The 19,215-nt window shown below is 39.0% G+C and overlaps 1 non-coding gene and 1 pseudogene across 1 annotated transcript; one reads left to right on the top strand and one right to left on the bottom strand.

Moving 5' to 3' along the window:
* Window positions 1-4,541: 4,541 nt before the first annotated feature.
* LOC136151535 (placental prolactin-related protein 3-like) lies at window positions 4,542-16,293 on the bottom strand (annotated as a pseudogene).
* LOC136151979 (U6 spliceosomal RNA) lies at window positions 11,845-11,953 on the top strand. The gene has a single exon (XR_010660141.1). It is a non-coding gene; the product is annotated as a U6 spliceosomal RNA (small nuclear RNA).
* Window positions 16,294-19,215: the final 2,922 nt, after the last annotated feature.

Here is a 19,215-nt window from a genome sequence, read left to right on the forward strand (position 1 = left end):
GACTTACTGCTTGTTATCACTGGGTAGTTTTGCTTTGCTTCTGGTATTCCAGAGGGTCTTACAGAGGCTCTGTAGAGTACTTATTTCTATCAATTGCTGCAGAACCTTAACATTTTTTGTTGATTTCTGGTACTTAGTTGATGAAATAACAGGAAAATAGAGCTCAGATGCTTTGGATAAAACCTTAATTTATCTTCTCCCTTCTCTCTGATGTTTCATTGATTGACTCAACTAGTCCCATATTGTTGGATGCCTTTTTTGGCTCTTACGTCTGCCTCATTCCTTGCATGTGTTCAAGGTCTATTTCCTTTCCTCTATCTCTAACATCCTTTGTTTCTTTTGACTTGGCAGAACCCTCTTTGATTTTTTTTTCTTAATTTTATTTTGTTAGTTGGAGGCTAATTACTTCACAACATTTAGTGGATTTTGTCATACATTGACATGAATCAGCCATAGAGTTACACGTATTCCCCATCCCGATCCCCCCTCCCACCTCCCTCTCCACCCGACTCCTCTGGGTCCTCCCAGTGCACCAGGCCCGAGCACTTGTCTTATGCATCTTACCTGGGCTAGTGATCTGTTTCACCATAGATAATGTACATGCTGTTCTTTCGAAACATCCCACCCTCACCTTCTCCCACAGAGTTCAAAAGTCTGTTCTGTATTACTGTGTCTCTTTTTTTGTTTTGCATATAGGGTTATTGTTACCATCTTTCTAAATTCCATATATATGTCTTAGTATGTTGTAATGTTCTTTATCTTTCTGGCTTACTTCACTCCGTATAATGGGCTCCAGTTTCATCCATCTCATTAGAACTGATTCAAATGAAATTTTTTTAATGGCTGAGTAATACTCCATGGTGTATATGTACCACAGCTTCCTTATCCATTCATCTGCTGATGGGCATCTAGGTTGCTTCCATGTCCTGGCTATTATAAACAGTGCTGCGATGAACATCGGGGTGCACGTGTCTCTTTCAGATCTGGGGTCCTCAGTGTGTATGCCCAGGAGTGGTATTGCTGGGTCATATGGCAGTTCTATTTCCAGTTTTTTAAGAAATCTCCACACTGTTTTCCATAGTGGCTGTACTAGTTTGCATTCCCACCAACAGTGTAAGAGGGTTCCCTTTTCTCCACACCCTCTCCAGCATTTATTGCTTGTAGACTTTTGGATAGCAGCCATCCTGACTGGTGTGTAATGGTACCTCATTGTGGTTTTGATTTGCATTTCTCTAATAATGAGTGATGTTGAGCGTCTTTCCATGTGTTTGTTAGCCATCTGTATGTCTTCTTTGGAGAAATGTCTGTTTAGTTCTTTGGCCCATTTTTTGATTGGGTCAATTATTTTTCTGGAATTGAGCTTCAGGAGTTGCTTGTATATTTTTGAGATTAATCCTTTGTTTTTTCATTTGCTATTATTTTCTCCCAATCTGAGGGCTGTCTTTTCCCCTTACTTATAGTTTCCTTTGTAGTGCAGAAGCTTTTAAGTTTCGTTAGGTCCCATTTGTTTAGTTTTGCTTTTATTTCCAATATTCTGGGAGGTAGGTCATAGAGGATCTTGCTGAGATTTATGTCGGAGAGTGTTTTGCCTATGTTCTCCTCTAGGAGTTTTATAATTTCTGGTCTTACATTTAGATCTTTAATCCAGGTAGTTTGTCTTTATTCTACAAAACAACAGGAAACCAAGAACATTTAGTCCAAGAGAGCAGAATGTCCAGAATTAGAAAAGAGAAACTTTAATGTGCATTGAGGAGTTGTGGCTGTTGGGACTCGTAGAGAATAAGAAAGAGAGCAGAAAGAGCTGGGTATATTATGACATTAAAAATCAAAAAAGATCTAAATGCAAGACCCTGTTTGATTTTTAATGTCATAATATTCCCAGCTCTTTCTGGTCTCTTTCTTATTCTCTACGAGTCCCAACAGCCACAACTCCTCAATGCACATTAAAGTTTCTCTTTTCTAATTCTGGACATTCTGCTCTCTTGGACTAAATGTTCTTGGTTTCCTATTGTTTGTAGAATAAAGACAAACTACCCAAATTGGCATATATGATTCTCCCTAATGAAAACTGGCATATATATTCTCCCAAAGGAAGGTTTGATACATTCCTTTGGGGCAGAGTATTCTGTCATGTTCTGGAAGGTTTGCTTCATCCCAGGTAGACACAGGGGCAGAACTCAGGCAAGAATAACCCTGGCTATGAGGGAAGAGGTTAGTTTTGCTGGACAGTGTTCCTGTATGCAAGCGAAATGTGTCTTTGCCTAAAAGAACATAATTTGACTGGATTCTGCCCTGAAGACTTGCCAGGCTTTGTTCATTTACAGAACTATGACCTTTAGTAACAACAAAAAAATTCTCCTAATATAAAGGACAATTTCAGGAAAAAGAGGAGAGAAGAGAAAATGGAAATAAAAGGAAATAGATATTTGCTCTTACTATATATATATATATGTCTGTGTGTGTCTGTGTGTGTATGTATGTATTTGGGTCCTTAAAAATGCAGTGTTCTAGCATCTTTCATCCTTCACTATCCAAGTCCTTGACTCACTTTCCTTTTGCTGCTCTTCTTTCCTTCTGTCTTTCTCTTCCTTCTCTCTTATTTATCTCCCTTTCCCATCTGCCTGTTGATTTCCCACTTTCTGTTTAATAGAAATTACTCGTAAAGCCCTAAAGATGCTGCACAACCAGCCCAGCAACATCACTGACTTCTTAGGAGAGCCAGTCAAGAGATTGGCCCTCATCCCAGATTGTCTGGAGGCTATGGAACAAGCTGAGCAAGCCTAATCCAGTCACACTGCTCCAGTCTCAGTAGAGACTCAGTCTATTGGGAGGATGTTTAAATCAGGGATCTACTAGGGCATGTTTGTAAGGCCAAATAATTACTGCCTAGGATTGTTACTCTAAAGAAAGAGAGAATGGAATCTCACTTCTCAGATATATGTTTTTGAATCCAGCTTTCTGACCTACGCAGTATCTATATGACCAGTTGGACATTTGTCCTGAGGCCCCAGGTGGGGACAGATGCACACCAGCATTTCTGCATTCAGTTGTTCAGAGTGTGTATGATACATGGGTTTTCTGTGGGTCAGCTAGTAGGCAGCTGACTGTGGACTACTTAATTTTCTCCAGATGGTGCTTGCAGAGTGAGGGAAACAGAGAGGCTGTGCTGATGACTGCGGGTGGTGAGCTGTGGGTACCAGAACATTTCCTCTGATTAAAAAGGAAACTATGGCATTGGGGATCCCCAATGTGTGAAAGTCCGGGATAATAACAAGGATCCCCCACAAGAGAAACACTTGTCAGTCAGGGGGAATTGCAGATCAGTCTGTCTGGACCAAGAGAAACTACCAGAGCACCATGTAAGTCAGTGATGTCAGAACTTTCCCACCTCGTTACCATCTACCCAGTTCCAACATGGCCCAAGGAATGAAGATCTAGAGAGAGAGAGAGAAGGAACCTTGCAAAAATGGACACATCAGTGCTTCCTGGTAGGTCTCCTGGGCCTCAGCAGGGGAGAGGAAAACATTGAATAGGCTGAATATGAGATGGAGTTGACACTTGACTGACCTGGCCTTGTGAAACCGAGAGTGACAGAATGTACGGAATGGTTGCAAGGTGATGCAGAAAATGAGGATGCAGTGGAGTGTGGGTGAAGACAGCCACTGGAGGAGGATGGAACCGGTTCACGTTTGTATCCCTATGGTCTCAACTTTGTGTCCCCCAGAAATATCACATGATGAAATCCTGATTCCCATGGTTATAGTATCCATAGAGGGTGCCTTTGTGAGGTGATGGAGTTATAAGTATGGAGCCACTTCAATGAGATGAGTTCTTTTATATATAAGAGACACACAGAGCTCCCGAGCCCTTCCCCCGTGTGAGGATACAATAAGAAGTGTGTGAACAGAAAGGACCCTGCATGACCACACTGGAGAAATTCATTTCCACTGTTTTACAATTCTGTGATATTTTTATAGCAATGCAGAAGGACTAAGACAGCACCCTAACAATCTTCAGACAGTTCAGTAAACCTCATGCTTTTTGTACAAAGGTGCGAAGCACTGATCCTGTCTGGTGTAACACTGTGACAGTGGGCTGACCGTTCGTGGCTGGCTTTCATAAAGAATCCTGAGGATTCAGTCTTCTTGGTAGCATGACCAGAACCATGAACAATTGCCTGATACTTTGATTCTAATAGCTTGACCCAGAATAATTTTCTGTGATTCTTACGTTATCTCTTAATGGTCTTTGTAATGCCAGGTTCTGCTATTTGTGACTAATTTTAAAAGGAGCTTCATTCTCTAAAATGTACGGGTGGATTTTCTTTTGATTTTTAATTAAATGAAAATAGAAGCTTTAACAAACTACCCTCTTAGATTTTGACATCTCTACAGAGAATGTGTTTATTTTTTTTAAGAGGTATTTTTTTTAAGAGGAGAACCATTTCACAGAGCATGCATGAAAAAGTTGTAAATTTCAAAGAAGCTTGCTAAGGTATAGATCATTAGCACCATCTCAGAGCTGGATGGGATGAATGTGATTTAGCACTCGTCGCTGATTCTGCACGCCAGGATCTTGCTGTACATGTCAACTTTACGTGAATCCCTTCTTCGGCACTTGAACAGGTTATAAAGTGCAGAATGACGTACATCTTCATCGCTGGACAACAGGGATTGGTATCCTGACCAGTACATGCGATCCTCAGAAAAGTTCCGCCAGACTGGAAGAATCATCTGAATACCCAAAAGATAATGATTTCTTATGTGTTTTATTAGAATTTCCTTATCTTTGTCTCTTGTAATTCTCAAGTTAAGATTTGGGGAACACATACAAATGTAAAACTCTCTAGATATGGAATTTGGGGCCAACCTATGAGAAAACAATTAGGAATCTAGAAAGTAGAAACATAACTCAAATTTAGTTTTAACATTCTCTTTTCTTCCTTCCCACTCTCATCCTTTGATTTGAGAAGAACAGAGAAAGAAGACAAGTGGAACTTCAATAGCCGATGTCCTGGGATACTTTTAGGAAAATGCTGAGCTTGGAAATTCTGTTCTCTAGTTCTCTTACTCTTAAAATATTTCAACCACCTGTACCCAGGAAGAGGCAAGCTTTTGGTGGAATCGTGTGCAATGTAGGGAAGGCTGCACATGTCAATAATTGCAGTGAAATTTTGATCCCTTTACAATAGAATATATCACTATGAATGACTAGGCTCCTGCTTTATGTAGTAGCAGTCTAGCATATAGAATTCATGAATCTTTTTCTTACAAAATGAGATATTTCAAAACTCCTTGTGATTACAGAGGTCACCTCTTTCATTCATGAACAAAGCAAGAAAGCCTTCTGCAGGATGCTCACCTGGCTGAATCGCCTCTCTAAGATTGCTTGAAGTTGGTATGATTTTTTAATATTCCCTAAGGCATTTGATATGATAGTATCTGTGAGGTCTTTCTCAATCTGCGGTTCATGGGCTAGATCAAACAAAGGAGCAATCCAGAGGTATTGTAACATGAGTATCCACTTAGTAAGGTCTTCATTCTAAGCAAACATAAGAAACAGTCATGTTAAAATAATCATAATTCAGTGGTTTGGGTAACATGTGATCCTTGCTCAGAGCAGATGACTGAAAAGACTTTTGATTATTCCTATGTGTATGCACAGATTTTTGAAGATAGTAAAAGTTGCAAAATTATAAAATGTAACCTATTAGTTCACACTTCACTGAATTATTAAAAATCTAGGTTATGTTAGGAATTAATTCTCTGATGAGTTCTAATTTATAACATGAATTTTCTTTTTCCTGTGAAATTCTACCAACCACTCAGTGACTTCTTTGATGATTTATATTTGTGTGAGAGAAATCTAAGTGTTTTATGACAAGTCAGTATGTGCCTGCAGTACCTGACCCAGGAAAGAGGCATTCTGCCTGTGCACACATCATTGTCACCAGTGATTCTTTCGTATTAACAGATCAGATGAGTCATTCATATTGATTTTTGATTGGTGGTTTGTTTTATGATATTAAAACAAAGAGACAGTGAAGAACACAAGACATTCCTAAACAGGCTTTCTTTCCTCAGTTGATCCCAACACCAGCCCCCATGCTGGTATCAGAAGAGTCTGTCTTGTTGACATGTGTCCGGGCAGAAAATGGCACAGCGTTGTCTTTAGTAACAGCATCCGTGGGATTCACAATGGAGGGTTTCCCCCCCAGGTTCACTACTAGTATTAGAATTCAGCATGAAAATCCTGGGGTCTGAATATCTCTGGTTAATATGCTTGATTTCTTTACAACCATGAACTGTTTTAGTGGAAAAAACAGAGAACTGAGTAGGATTAAATATAGTAATGCACATAAAGTGCTTAGTAAAATATATGGCCATGTAGTAACTCTCAATAAACTTTAAGTTCAAGCTTACTGAAAAATCCCTCCTCCTCCTCCTCTTTGACCTTTTCCTTTACTTGATCATCCTCATTATTAATGAGCTTAACAGAGGAAAAGAATGCTGATATTAAGAAAGTTGTAGAGAGAAAAGATAGAATTTTAAGGGGGGATGCATGTCAAAATATTTTAAATAATGTTAGGATGAAGGACAATGCAAGAAATCAGAAAAGAGAGATTATAACGGTGACAATTTGGAGCTGCCATAAATGATTGAGGCTTGATATATAAACTGTGTTGTCCTCAGAACAGAGCCAATTGTTGTGGCCATGAGAAGCAAAGCAATGTGATATAGGCCATTGTGGGGGAAACTTACAAACTAAAAAAAAAAAAAAAAGGTGACAGAGGAGTCACTGAGAATGATGAACGAAGGAGGTATCAGAAAAGTAGAAGCAGAATCAGGAGAGCATTGAAAGGCAGTCGCACTGGCTTGGGGGTGCAGTATAAGAGTTCCACGTACAAGTCACTAGTAACAGGGAGTTCTCAAAACTGGGGTGTGTTTCTTACACATTCATGAATCTTGCAATCTTATGTTTTAAACATGGAAGTTCCCATTCATTTCTTGTTTTTGTACAGAATAACAGCTGTAATCCTGTGTCTAATGCATTGCTTGAACTAAACATGTCTACATGGACAATTTGTAAATTTGTTATTTGTTTTGCTACTACAGCTCTTTAGTCATTCTTTGATTTCGATCATGTTTCATCAACTACATAATATAATTTCTCTTCAACTGCTTACAATTCCTCCACTGATTTCTGCATGCACAGTTACCATTACCTCTAATAATCTGAAGCGCGTTAAGCTACATACTGTCTCATTTGATCTGGTGAAAAACCCAGGTGAAAGACTCACGTTCATCTGTTGGGCTTTTTCTCTTTCTTCAGGAGCCTGGAGGGGATTGGTGTGGCAGTCACTGGTGGCATTGATATACTCTGGTCTACTCTGGGAATACTTTTCATCCTGAAAGTGATCAGGCAATTAGTTAGGGTTGTTGGGCATTCAGTAGATGAGCCCATTACCAGAACATTAACATGCCTCTTATTTGTGTAATTTTTTAAGGGGGCATCAAAAAATTTGAAAGTCATTGTTTTCCTACGTTTTCTATATATTGTCTCTATAAAGATGATTTTACATCTAACTTTTCTAAGTCCAAACTTTTCCCTTCTGTATTTGATCACTATCTTTTTAAAAAATTCTTTTAGTAATTGAACCAAATGAGGTACTTTTGTACCAATACTTGGTGCTTCCCAGATGACGGTAGTGGTAAAGAACATTCCTGCCAAAGCAGGAGATATAAGAAGACTCAGGTTTGATTCCTAGGTTAGGAGCATCGCTTGCAAGAGGGTACAGCACCACACTCCTGGACTCTCACCTGGCAAATCCTATGGACAGAGGAGCCTGTTAGGCTACAGTCAGTAGGGTTGCAAAGAGTTGTGTCCAACTCTTAGATGTGACTTAGAATGCATGCATGCACCTATATTTAACCATTTAATCTCAAGTTTACTGTGGGTAGGAGTCAATATATTCCCCTATAAGGAGTAATACAGTAATGACTCTGATTTATCTCTGAACATGCTCACCAAAAAGCTTATTGTTCATCCCAGGTACAGAATACAATGTTGTTTATGGTGACAAAATTGTACATCAGAAAAATATAGCATAAACTTATAGGAAATACTAAGCAATGGACTGAGAATAATAAGAGTAGAGAAATCTGGATAGCACATTGATAGAGAAAAACTAATCTTTAGCGGAAGTTATGAACATTTAAAGAGATTACTCGGAGGAGTTGGAAAAGAATGGATAGTCAAAAATGGAGGATGAAACCAAAACTATTGTTTATAAAGAACTACATGAATTTAATAGAAACCTTTAGCACCTCCTTTTATTAGCTATCTGCTCTACTGTGTGCTCCTTGTTTGACCTAAAAGAATTAACACACAACTTTCATATACCTTCATCAGAAAGAAAATAATTGTTTCCAATTGTAAACTCCCCTTCTATTGTAGCTCGAAACCTATTCACTGCAAATCTTAAAACAATAATATGTAGCATTAAAAAAACTACCAGTATTCGTTTTTGTGACCCGGATTCAGCTTTGTTTAACATCTTCCATCCACCCAGTTCACTGCAGAGCAGTTATCACTTACTGGCTGTTTACTCTGAGCCTGGAGAAGAAAACCCAGAGAGACACTAAAGGACCAGAAAGTCAACATGCTCCTTTTCCCCAGTCCCATCTAAAACGACTTTATGTCAAGTAGTATTATGGACTGAATGTGTGTTCTTCAAATTCATGTCTTAGAGCCCGAACTGCTAAAGTACTGTGTTTTGAAAAGGGTTCCGACTTTTTGGTACGCCATGGTCTATAGCCCACCAGAATACTCTGTCCATGGAATTGCTCAGGCAAGAATACTGGAGAGGCTTGTTGTTCCCTTCTCCAGGGAATCTTACAGAGCCAGGGATAGACCCATGTCTTTTTACCATCTGAGCCACCAGCCAAGGCTGTTAAGGTTAAATGAGCTCTTAGGGTGCAACACTCATCTAATAGGTTGAGTGTCTCCATGAAGCAAAACACCAGAGAATTTTCTCTTCTGTCTCTGTGTCTGTGTGTCCTTTCCTCTGTCTGTCTGCCCCACTCCCCACCCTGTGTGAGGATGCACGGAGAAGCCATCCTGGGAAGAAAGAATTCTCAGCAGAGCCTCACCTTCTGGTGCCCTGTCTGGGGCTTCTAGCTCCCATAGCTGTGAGGAAATAAATTTCTCATGCTTATTCCACTGAGTCTATTGTATTCTTTTATGGCATTCCTAGCTGACAAATGCAAAATCATTTATTTTGGAAATTTAAAGAAAGAAAATGAATGAAAGGAAATTGAAAAAGTTATTGCACTTCTTAGGAATCTTTCAGATTTCACATAACTGGTCCTTTCTTCGATTTCTACATCTTATGAGCTGACAGCATCTTTAACCTAGAGAGTGTGTTATTTGAACTTTGGCTGGTGCAGCCCTCTTGTTTAAAGGACAGTATGGCCCAGTCACTTACACAAAGGTTCCTTCTGGGAGCCTGGTGGGCTACAGTCCATGGGGTCACAAGAGTCAGACACGACTCAGCAACTAAACCACCACCACCACAGTACTTACAAACTCATTGAACATTATTGTGGAAAGGTTATGCATGTCGTGGGACAGCCTGGAGGCACGGCTAAACGTTTTTCTAAGGAACTTCAGGGGGACGCCAAACATGTCAGGACCGCAGGACGGGCATACGTTGCCTTGGCACAGGAGCAGATGTGACACGACCAGCAGCAGGAGCAGGCAGGACCCTGCTAAAATAAAAACATGAGCCATTCTGAGATGATCTAGTCACCTGAGGTTATCAAATCCATCCTGTGGAGGGAAGTCTTTTCTTTTCCTGTTGCTCTGAGCAGGAGTTGGTGCTCTAGTAGCTGGGATGGGGAAGAAGGAGTGCCTTCTGTGTGAATTTAGATGGATGATGATATTTGCACAGATAGATAGTTGGAAAAGTAGGTTACTCCCTGCATTTTTGTATTTCTCACAGAATTACTCTGTGCTCTGCAAACATTTGAAACTTAATTCTGAGCCAGAGTGTTTAGGTCACTCTTTTAAGACAGTTAAATGTCGGGACTCTGCCACTCTGAGCAGCAAAGCCCTCTAGGAGTTTGTAATTTTTTCATTCTACATTGACTAGTGCTTGAATTTTAGACACGGAAATGACAAGAAGTGTACAGTTGATCTGTGTGGTTTACCATCACTCTGGGGTAAAAGTAAACACATGACCCACTGATCGCTACTATTGAGTACAGAGAGAATACTAAGAGAAAAAGGTACTGTACCTTGGATCTGCTAACTCAGCTTCGTAACCCCATGCATGTCTTTGATACTTTCCCAGAAGCTTTAAAACATCTTAAAAGTTGTGTTTCACAGTAACCTGGTGAGATAGCGTTCATCTTCACTATGATCATCAAGTTATGTTAATGAAGATGCAATGCCTTGCAGAGGGCAAATAATTTTCCCCAGGTTCCATTATTAGCAGATGGAGGTGACTGGGCACCAATGCAGTCATCTGTTCACTTCCTGATGTCACATCACACATTTCTGTGGGCTCTCGGTCTGCATGTGTGTAACCGGACCATATCAGGAGCTGTGATGATTCTGCCTAAAGCGAAAAATATTTTATCTTTGACTGCAAAGCAGGTGTGACCCTAGAACACTGGTTTTATCCACTTGTTCTGCTCTGTCTATAAAACACTCACCATTAACGTCTTTGACAATTTTCAGTATGGGGTCTGGTTTTCCTGGCTAGCCTTGATTCTAGGCACCTTGACAGCTCTTCTACCTTTATGCATCTTTAATCTTCTCATTGCATTTGTTTCTTTGAGACAATGGCAGGTAAATCTCCAGATAGTAATCCAAGAATATTACCTGATCAGCACCCAGGACCCGGTTATTGGCTCTGCGAACAACGTCTCCCTTTCCTGGATTTGACGTTTTAATGAGAAAATTCATCTGTCTGGTCGGGAGCACATCCTGACAACCCATGGGGCTTAGTTTTTGAACCATCTCCAAACATCTCCTCTTTGATAGGAGAACTAGACCTTCAGGCTTCCATGATGTATTGCAATACTTCAGAAATTATTCCTGGTCCTACTTTTGGCCAACGGAAGCATAAAATTATAAACTCTTGCAAGTGTGATTTTAACATTTTTCTTTCCTGTCCGTCCTTTGTAAGTAAGCAGAATTTAAGACTGAAGTTAGCAAGAATTGAGTTTTGACAAGAGAACTGATAAAACAGGAATTTTATCCTCCTAATGAGATCTGAAGGAAATGGCAACCCACTCCAGTGTTCATGCCTGGAGAATCTCAGGGATGGGGTCGCACAGAGTTGGACACAGCTGAAGTGACTAAGCAGCAATGAGATCTGAACATAATTCTTTTTCCAGTTTACCAGAAGAGTGGTAATTTAATGAAGGATAAGATATCAGCATTTACTAGGTTTTCTCTGCTCTTAGTTACTTTAAAGGGGCATGGTATCTAAGAATAAAATGGTTATTTAAAATTAGGTGATGAAAATCAAAGAAGACATATAAGTTGGAGAAATTTGGGACTATCTCTTTCATCAACTAAAGAGCTTATTGTGACAAGCAAGGAGAATAATAGCTTGTATAACATAGATGTATTTGTGTGTATATATTCTGTGCATGTATACATATGTTATGAATAAATATATGCTTAATTCCTACATGGAACTTTGGACCTTATACAGTTCAATTTTATAAGTGGCAGTAAATATAGCAGAATACCCTAATTCCTAATGTAATTAATCATTTGTTGGTAGATGACTAACTATATGATTTTTTTTTCTGTTAAAGTGTTATTTACGTGTTTGCTTCAGTAGCACATATGTTAAAAAATTGGAATAATACTGAGAAGATTAGCATGGCCCCTGCCCAAGGATGACACACAAATTTGTCAAGCCTTCCATATTTTCTCTAACAGCTTCGAGGGGTGCGATGGGAAGGAAGGTGGGAAGGAGGTTCAAGAGCGAGGGGACATAGGTAAACCTATGGCTGATTCATGTTGATGTTTGGCCGAAAGCAGTACAGTATTGTAAAGCAATTAGCCTTCAATTAAGCATCAATAAATCTAATTATTAAAACTGTTATTGGGGATCATATAACAGGTTCAGATGTCCATTCTATGACTAAAAGGGATCTGACTGCAAACTGATGGTGTCAATTATCATTGGTTAGTGATTCATTAACTTTATAGTTGAATGAGAAAATAAACTAACAAACACTACTGTCTGATTCAGTGTCATAGCAAGCTATAAGCCTTGTCTGTGTTCACTTTTAGGTGGTATAGTGCCCAAACTTTGAAACTGACCCCGTTCCCAGAAGCACACAGTCATGAGTCCTGTTCAGGGTTTTTGTTCCTGATGCTGGAGGCTTCTGTTCGCTGGTCCACTAGGTCCGAAACTTTCTCTCCTGAGCATTTTCTGGTTTTATCATGTGCACAAGTCTTTCTATTTTGGTGTCTAATTTGATTCTCTTATTCTTTTGATCAGACTACCAAGTCTCTTTACGATGTACTTTTTAGACCCTTTTGAGCTTTCATTTTTCTGATGCTTATTAGTGTATTTGCTTCCATGTCTATATCTGAGTAGTTCTCAGTATCTACATATACCCTACCCTATTCGCTTACTGTCTGGATTTTGGCGTTGAGCATCAGCATATTTTTATGAACTTCATTTTCCTTCTGGTGAGGTTTCTAGAATACAGCTTAACCTGGTGGGCTCCCATCTGGCTTTTTCGCGTTGTCTCCAAAAAATTACAGAACTATGCTTTCTTTCTGCCACTTCTTTTCAATACTGCCCCTTCATTTGATACTATTTCTAATTTTCTGTTGTTTCACTTCCTGCCTCATAAATTTTCTCTTTCTCAATCTACTGTAACTTGAGTGCTATGTGTTTCTATGTTGGTATTACTATTTTATTTTATTAATTTTAATTGGAGGCTAATTACTTTACAGTATTGTTTTGATTCTGCCATACATTGACAGGAATCCGCCATGGGTATACATGTGTTCCTGATTCTAAAACGTCTTCCCACCTCTCTCCCCATCGCATACTTCTGGATCATCCCAGTGCGCCAGCCCCAAGCACCCTGGATCATTCATCGATCCTGGACTTGCGATTTGTGTCACATGTGATAATATACATCTTTCAATGCCATTCTCCCACGTCAGCCCACCCTTGCCAATAACACAAGAAAGGTAGGGCATGTTAGCACCTCACCTGTACCAATGGGCAGATCAACAAAACAGAAAATTAATAAGGAAAATAAGCCTAAAAGGAAATATTAGAGCAAGCAGACCTAATTGATATCTTCAGCACATTCCATCCAAATGCAGAGTACACTTTCTTCTCAAGTGCACATGCAACATTTTCCTCTTCTTGGGTGCAAATCAAGCCACAATAAATTTAAAGAAATTGAAATTATATTAAGCATTTTCTCTGACAACAACACTATAAGACTAGATATAGATTACAGGAAAAAAAACAACTTTAAAGAACAAAAACACAAGGAGATTCAGCAGCACATTTCTAAATAATAAACAGATTACCAAAGAAATAAGGGAAATCAACAGTGTGGAGATTTCTTAAAAAACTGGAAATAGAACTGCCATATGACCCAGCAATACCACTTCTGGGCATACACACTGAGGAAACCAGATCTGAAAGAGACACGTGCACCCCAATGTTCATCACAGCCATGTATATAATAGCCAGGTCATGGAAGCAACCTAGATGCCCATCAGCAGATGAATGGATAAGGAAGCTGTGGTACATATACACCATGGAATATTACTCAGCTGTTAAAAAGAATTCATTTGAATCAGTTCTAATGAGATGGATGAAACTGGAGCCCATTGTACAGAGTGAAGTAAGTCAGAAAGATAAAGAACATTACAGCATACTAAGACATATATATGGAATTTAGAAAGATGGTAACGATGGCCCTATATGCAGGGCAGAAAAAGAGACACAGAAGTACAGAACAGACTTTTGAACTCTGTGGGAGAAGGTGAGGGTGGGATGTTTCGAAAGAACAGCATGTATATTATCTATGGTGAAACAGATCACCAGCCCAGGTGGGATGCATGAGACAAGTGCTCGGGCCTGGTGCACTGGGAGGACCCAGAGGAGTCGGGTGGAGAGGGAGGTGGGAGGGGGGATCGGGATGGGGAATACGTGTAACTCTATGGCTGATTCATGTCAATGTATGACAAAACCCACTGAAATGTTCTGAAGTAATTAGCCTCCAACTAATAAAAAAAAATTAAAAAAAAAAAGAAATAAGGGAAATCAAAACATTCCTAGAAACAGAGAACAATGAAAACATGATGATATAAAACCTATATTATGCAACAAGAGCAGTTCTAAGAGGGAAGTTATAGTAATACAAATCCTACCTCAAGAAACACATTGAATAGACAACCTAAATTTACATATCTTTAGCTCTTTTTAAATTACTCTTACCAGTGTCTTAGGGAAGGGAAGTTCCGCAGTCATGCCCGACTCTTTGTGACCTTTGTGACTCTTTGTGACTATGGACACTAGCCTCCTCTGTCTGTGGGATTTTCTAGGCAAGAATACTGGAGTGGGTTGCCAATTCCTTCACCAGATCAATGTGTTAAAGGTTTTCTGTAAAATCTTTCAACACCTTGCTTAAGTTTATTTCTAAGTGTTTTCTATTTGTGATGCAATAGAAATGGGTTTGTTTTCTTTATTCAAATTTCTGATAGTTCCTTGTGGATATATAGGTAGACAAAAAAGTTTTGTATATTGGAATATAGTAAACTTAATGTATGCTACATCTTTAAAGAATAGACATTTTTCCACAAATAAGACATATAGATGGTCAAGAGGTATGTGACAAGATGCTCAGCATCGCTAATAATCAAAGGTAATGCAGATCAAAAGTACAAAGATATAGGCTAATACCTATTTGAATGGCTAGCACCAAAAATGTAACAAATGACAAATCTTGTTGAGGATGTGGAGAAAAAGGAGTGTTTATGCACTGTTGGTAGGGATGTATACCGATAAAACTTCCATGGAAAAATACAGTGGAGGTTCCTCAAGAAATTTAAAAGAGAACTGTTAAGTGATCCATTATCCCACTTCTGGATATATAGTCAAAGGAAATTAAATCATTGCCTCGAGAGATCTGTATTCCCATGTTCATTGCAGCATTATTCACAGTAGCCTTGGTATAGGAACAACCTAGGTATCTTTCACCAGGTGAATGGATTAAAACAATGTGATCTGACATATATAGGTAAATATTATATAGCCATTAGTGAAAGAAAGAAATCCTTCCCATTATTGCAACATGGAAGAAGCTGGAGGGAATTACATTACATAAACTAAGTCAGAGAAAGAATAACACAATATGATCTCAATTATAAGGAATCTCAAAAAAAATAATCTCTGAGAGAGTGGACATCATCGACTGACATACCAACTCAACGGACATGAGTTTGAGTAAGCTCTGGGTGTCTTGAATGGACAGGGAAACCTGGTGTGCCACAGTCCATGGGGTCACAAACAGTCGGACACGACAGAATGACTGACTCAAGTGAAGAGAGTGGAACTTACAGGTGTTCTCCTCAAGAAGCAAAAGTTAAACAGGTGTGGTGATGGCAATGTTACTTAATAGAAAGGGAAACTCATTTCTAATACATACACAAATGGGGGTTGACAAGATGACGATTGGATAGTTTGAAGTGGGATATACCTCTCTCCACCGATGCATCAAGAACGTCTAAAGACACAGCAGTTCTCACAGAAGACCAGATGAATACTGGTAGGACTCCATGACTACTGAGAAGGAATATTCAGATCCAAACATAACACGGTAGAACAAAGGAAAGAAGGGATGAGGACGAAGGGGAAAGAAGGAGGAGAGAACGTGGGACCAATCTGCACCTGGGGCTGAGGGAACTGAAGCTCAGGGAAGAGATCCCCGTCTCTATGGCCGTCCACTAGAATTGGGAAGTCATTTGAAGCTCTTGGGGAGTGAACGAACTAACCTGTGACCGTCTGAAGGGATTGAGAACCACATAGACAAGACATGCTGCAGCCTTTCATACCTTGGACAGGGTTGTAAATCCACTGGTGTCCGCGGAAGCTGGGAGCTGGAGCCATGGGACTGCGGAATGATGCCAGGATTAGGACTCCTGTTTACTGTGGGGAGTCAGCCAGATGGGATGGGATGGAGGAAATCTGCTGCATCAAATGCCTCTTAAGGAAAGCCATGAGGCCATAAAAATAGGGCTCAACTGCCTGTGGAGTAGAGCTATCTCTTTCTTCATGCTGGTACCTGTAGGTTGAGCTATAGAGAAAGACATCAGTGAGGGTGTTCCTTGAGTGCCTGATGCACTAAGCAATGAAGAGTTTTGAATGTCTATATACCCTACCCTACCCTATTCTCTGTCTAAATTGTGGGTTTTAGAATCCTAATATTTTTATGAACTTCAATTTCTTCTGGCAGAGTTTCTGGTTTACAAATTAAGCTAATTCTTCACATCTGGCTTGTTCTTGGTGTTTCAAGAAATCTTGAGAACCTTCCTTCCTCTCAAGGCAATACTGCCCTTTACTTTACCACCATTGCTGACTTCCCATACTTTCACTTCTTGCCTACTATATTCTATGTCTTTCTGTATTCATTATAACTTTAGTACTCTGTGTCCCTATGTTGCTATTAATTTTTAAAATAAATTATTAACCTGATGCAGTAGAGAATCAAAAGGACTCCAGTTTCAACACTAGTAATAAATTACCCCCAAATTATAATCCATTAATGCTCCCATGTGAAACCGATTTCCTATCGATAAATTAGTGAGGTCTCTTAAGTCTTTTTCCTTACTAGGTGGCTCAATTTTGATTGAAATATAGAAAATAATGGAGGGGTAAACTCTGGAAATTACCTTCCGTTTGTTATGCCTCATTAGTTAGTATGCAAATATTAGTTTTGTTTTGTTTTGTTGTTTTTTCCCCTGTATGTCTGTTCTTAGTACATATTATAACTCACTGTGGGGTGATTTCTATTGACTGAAGAATATACAGTGTGAACTATAATTGTCAAACAAGTGAGTGGAGATGAAGAAAGTAATGCCAGGAAGGCACAGGCTTTTGTTGTTCTAGAAGGAAAACCTTGTTGTGTCTCTCATCTGCAGTCTAATCTTCAGATTTATTGAAACTCTTACTTTTCTTATGCTCCATTAAAAATTTGAATTATTTGGTGTTTTTGCCCTTGAGTTGTATGCCTCATGTATTTTTGGATATTAAGCCCTATGAAATATATGGTTTGGAAATATTTTCTGTCAGTGTGTAAATTGCCATTTGATTTTGTTGATGTTCCTTTCTTTGGAGTTTGTTGTGGTCCCACATGTTTGTTTCTGCAGTTGTTGCTTTTCTTTTAGTGTGAAACCCAAAAACTCATTGCAAAGGCTGATGGCAAGAAGATTACCTCAATGTTTTCTTCTAGCTCTTTAATCTGTTTTCTTCTAGCTGTTTAATCTTTTCAAGTCTTATGATCATCTTTTTAATCCCTTTTCAGTTGATTTCTGTGTATGCTAAAAGACAGGGGCACAGCTTCAATTTTTCATAGCACTATCCAGTTTTCCCAGTACCATTTTTGAAAAGCTTTTCCTTTCCCCACTGGATATTCTTCGCTCCTTTTTCATAAGCTAAGCAACAGTGTATGGATGTGCGTTTCTTTCTGGCTTTGTCGTTCTGCTCTGTTGATCTATGTGTCTGTTTTCGTGCCAGTCAATAAATATGAAACATGTTTTCTTTTGTGTCTTCTAAACATTTCTTCCATGAGTGTCTTGAATATTTTCATACATAGATCTTTCAACATCTTGCTTAAATTTATTTCTAAGTATTTTAATTTTTTGATGCAATTATAAATGGAATTATTCTTATTTCTATAATTTCTTTTGGTGTATGGGTAGGTACCTGAGCTTTATATATTCAAATACAATATACAAAATGCATGCTATTTTTTAGAGAATAGACAATTTTCCCCCCAAATAAGACATACAGAATGCCCAAGAAGCATATGACAAGATGCTCAACATCACTATCAAGGAAGTGGAAATCAAAAGTACAACACATACCATCTCACTCCTGTTTAAATGGCTTTTACCAAAATGTAAGAAATAAGTGTGATGAGGATGTGTAGAAAATGGATATCTTAATGGTTATTGGTAGGAATGTATATTGGTGAAACTCCCATGGAATACCTTCAGGAAGTTTCTCATGAAATTTCACACTTCTGGATATATATTCATTTCTATATATATATTCAAAGGAAATGAAATAATTATCTCAAAGAGAAATGTGTACTCCCATATTCACTGCATCAATATTGACAGTAGCCTGCTGCTGCTGCTAAGTCGCTTCAGTCGTTTCCAACTCTGTGCGACCCCATAGACGGCAGACCACGAGGCTCCCCAGTCCCTGGGATTCTCCAGGCAAGAACACTAGAGTGGGTTGCCATTTCCTTCTCTGATGCATGAAAGTGAAAAGTGAAGTGATGTCATGTCCGACTTTTAATGACCCCATGGACTGTAGCCTACCAGGCTCCTCCATCCATGTATTTTCCAGGCAAGAGTACTGGAGTGGGTTGCCATTTCCTTCTCCATCACAGTAGCCTAGAAACAATGTATTATAGGAACAATCTAAGTATCTCTCAGAAGGGAAGAGATTAAAACAATGTGATGTTTATTTATATATCTATGAATTTAATTTAGCCATTAAAAAAGAGAAATTCTTCCATATGTGGTAGCATGGATGAAATTGGAGGGCCTTATGCTAAGTGAAATAAGTTAGAGAAAGACAGATACTGTATGATCTCAATAGGAAGAAATCTTAAAAAAAAAACAACAACAACAACAACATAAAAAAAGAAAAAAATGTGGACCTCAGAAATGGCGGAGGAAAGTAATTACCAGGGCTTTAGAGTGGAGGAAAAAGGAACGGGTTTGTAAAAGGTTATACATTTTAACAGGCAAAAATTACAAGGTCTGAGGATCTAATGTGTAGCATGATGACAATAACTGATAAAATTGTGTTGTATAATTGGTGCTGTCTAAGAGAGTGGAACTTACCTGTGTTCCTTCAAAAAATAAAAGGTAAACATGCCAGATGAAAGCTATGTTACTTAAGTTAATAGAAAGGGG

This window comes from Muntiacus reevesi, chromosome 20 (genome assembly GCF_963930625.1).
Source record: "Muntiacus reevesi chromosome 20, mMunRee1.1, whole genome shotgun sequence".
Classification (NCBI taxonomy): domain Eukaryota; kingdom Metazoa; phylum Chordata; class Mammalia; order Artiodactyla; family Cervidae; genus Muntiacus; species Muntiacus reevesi.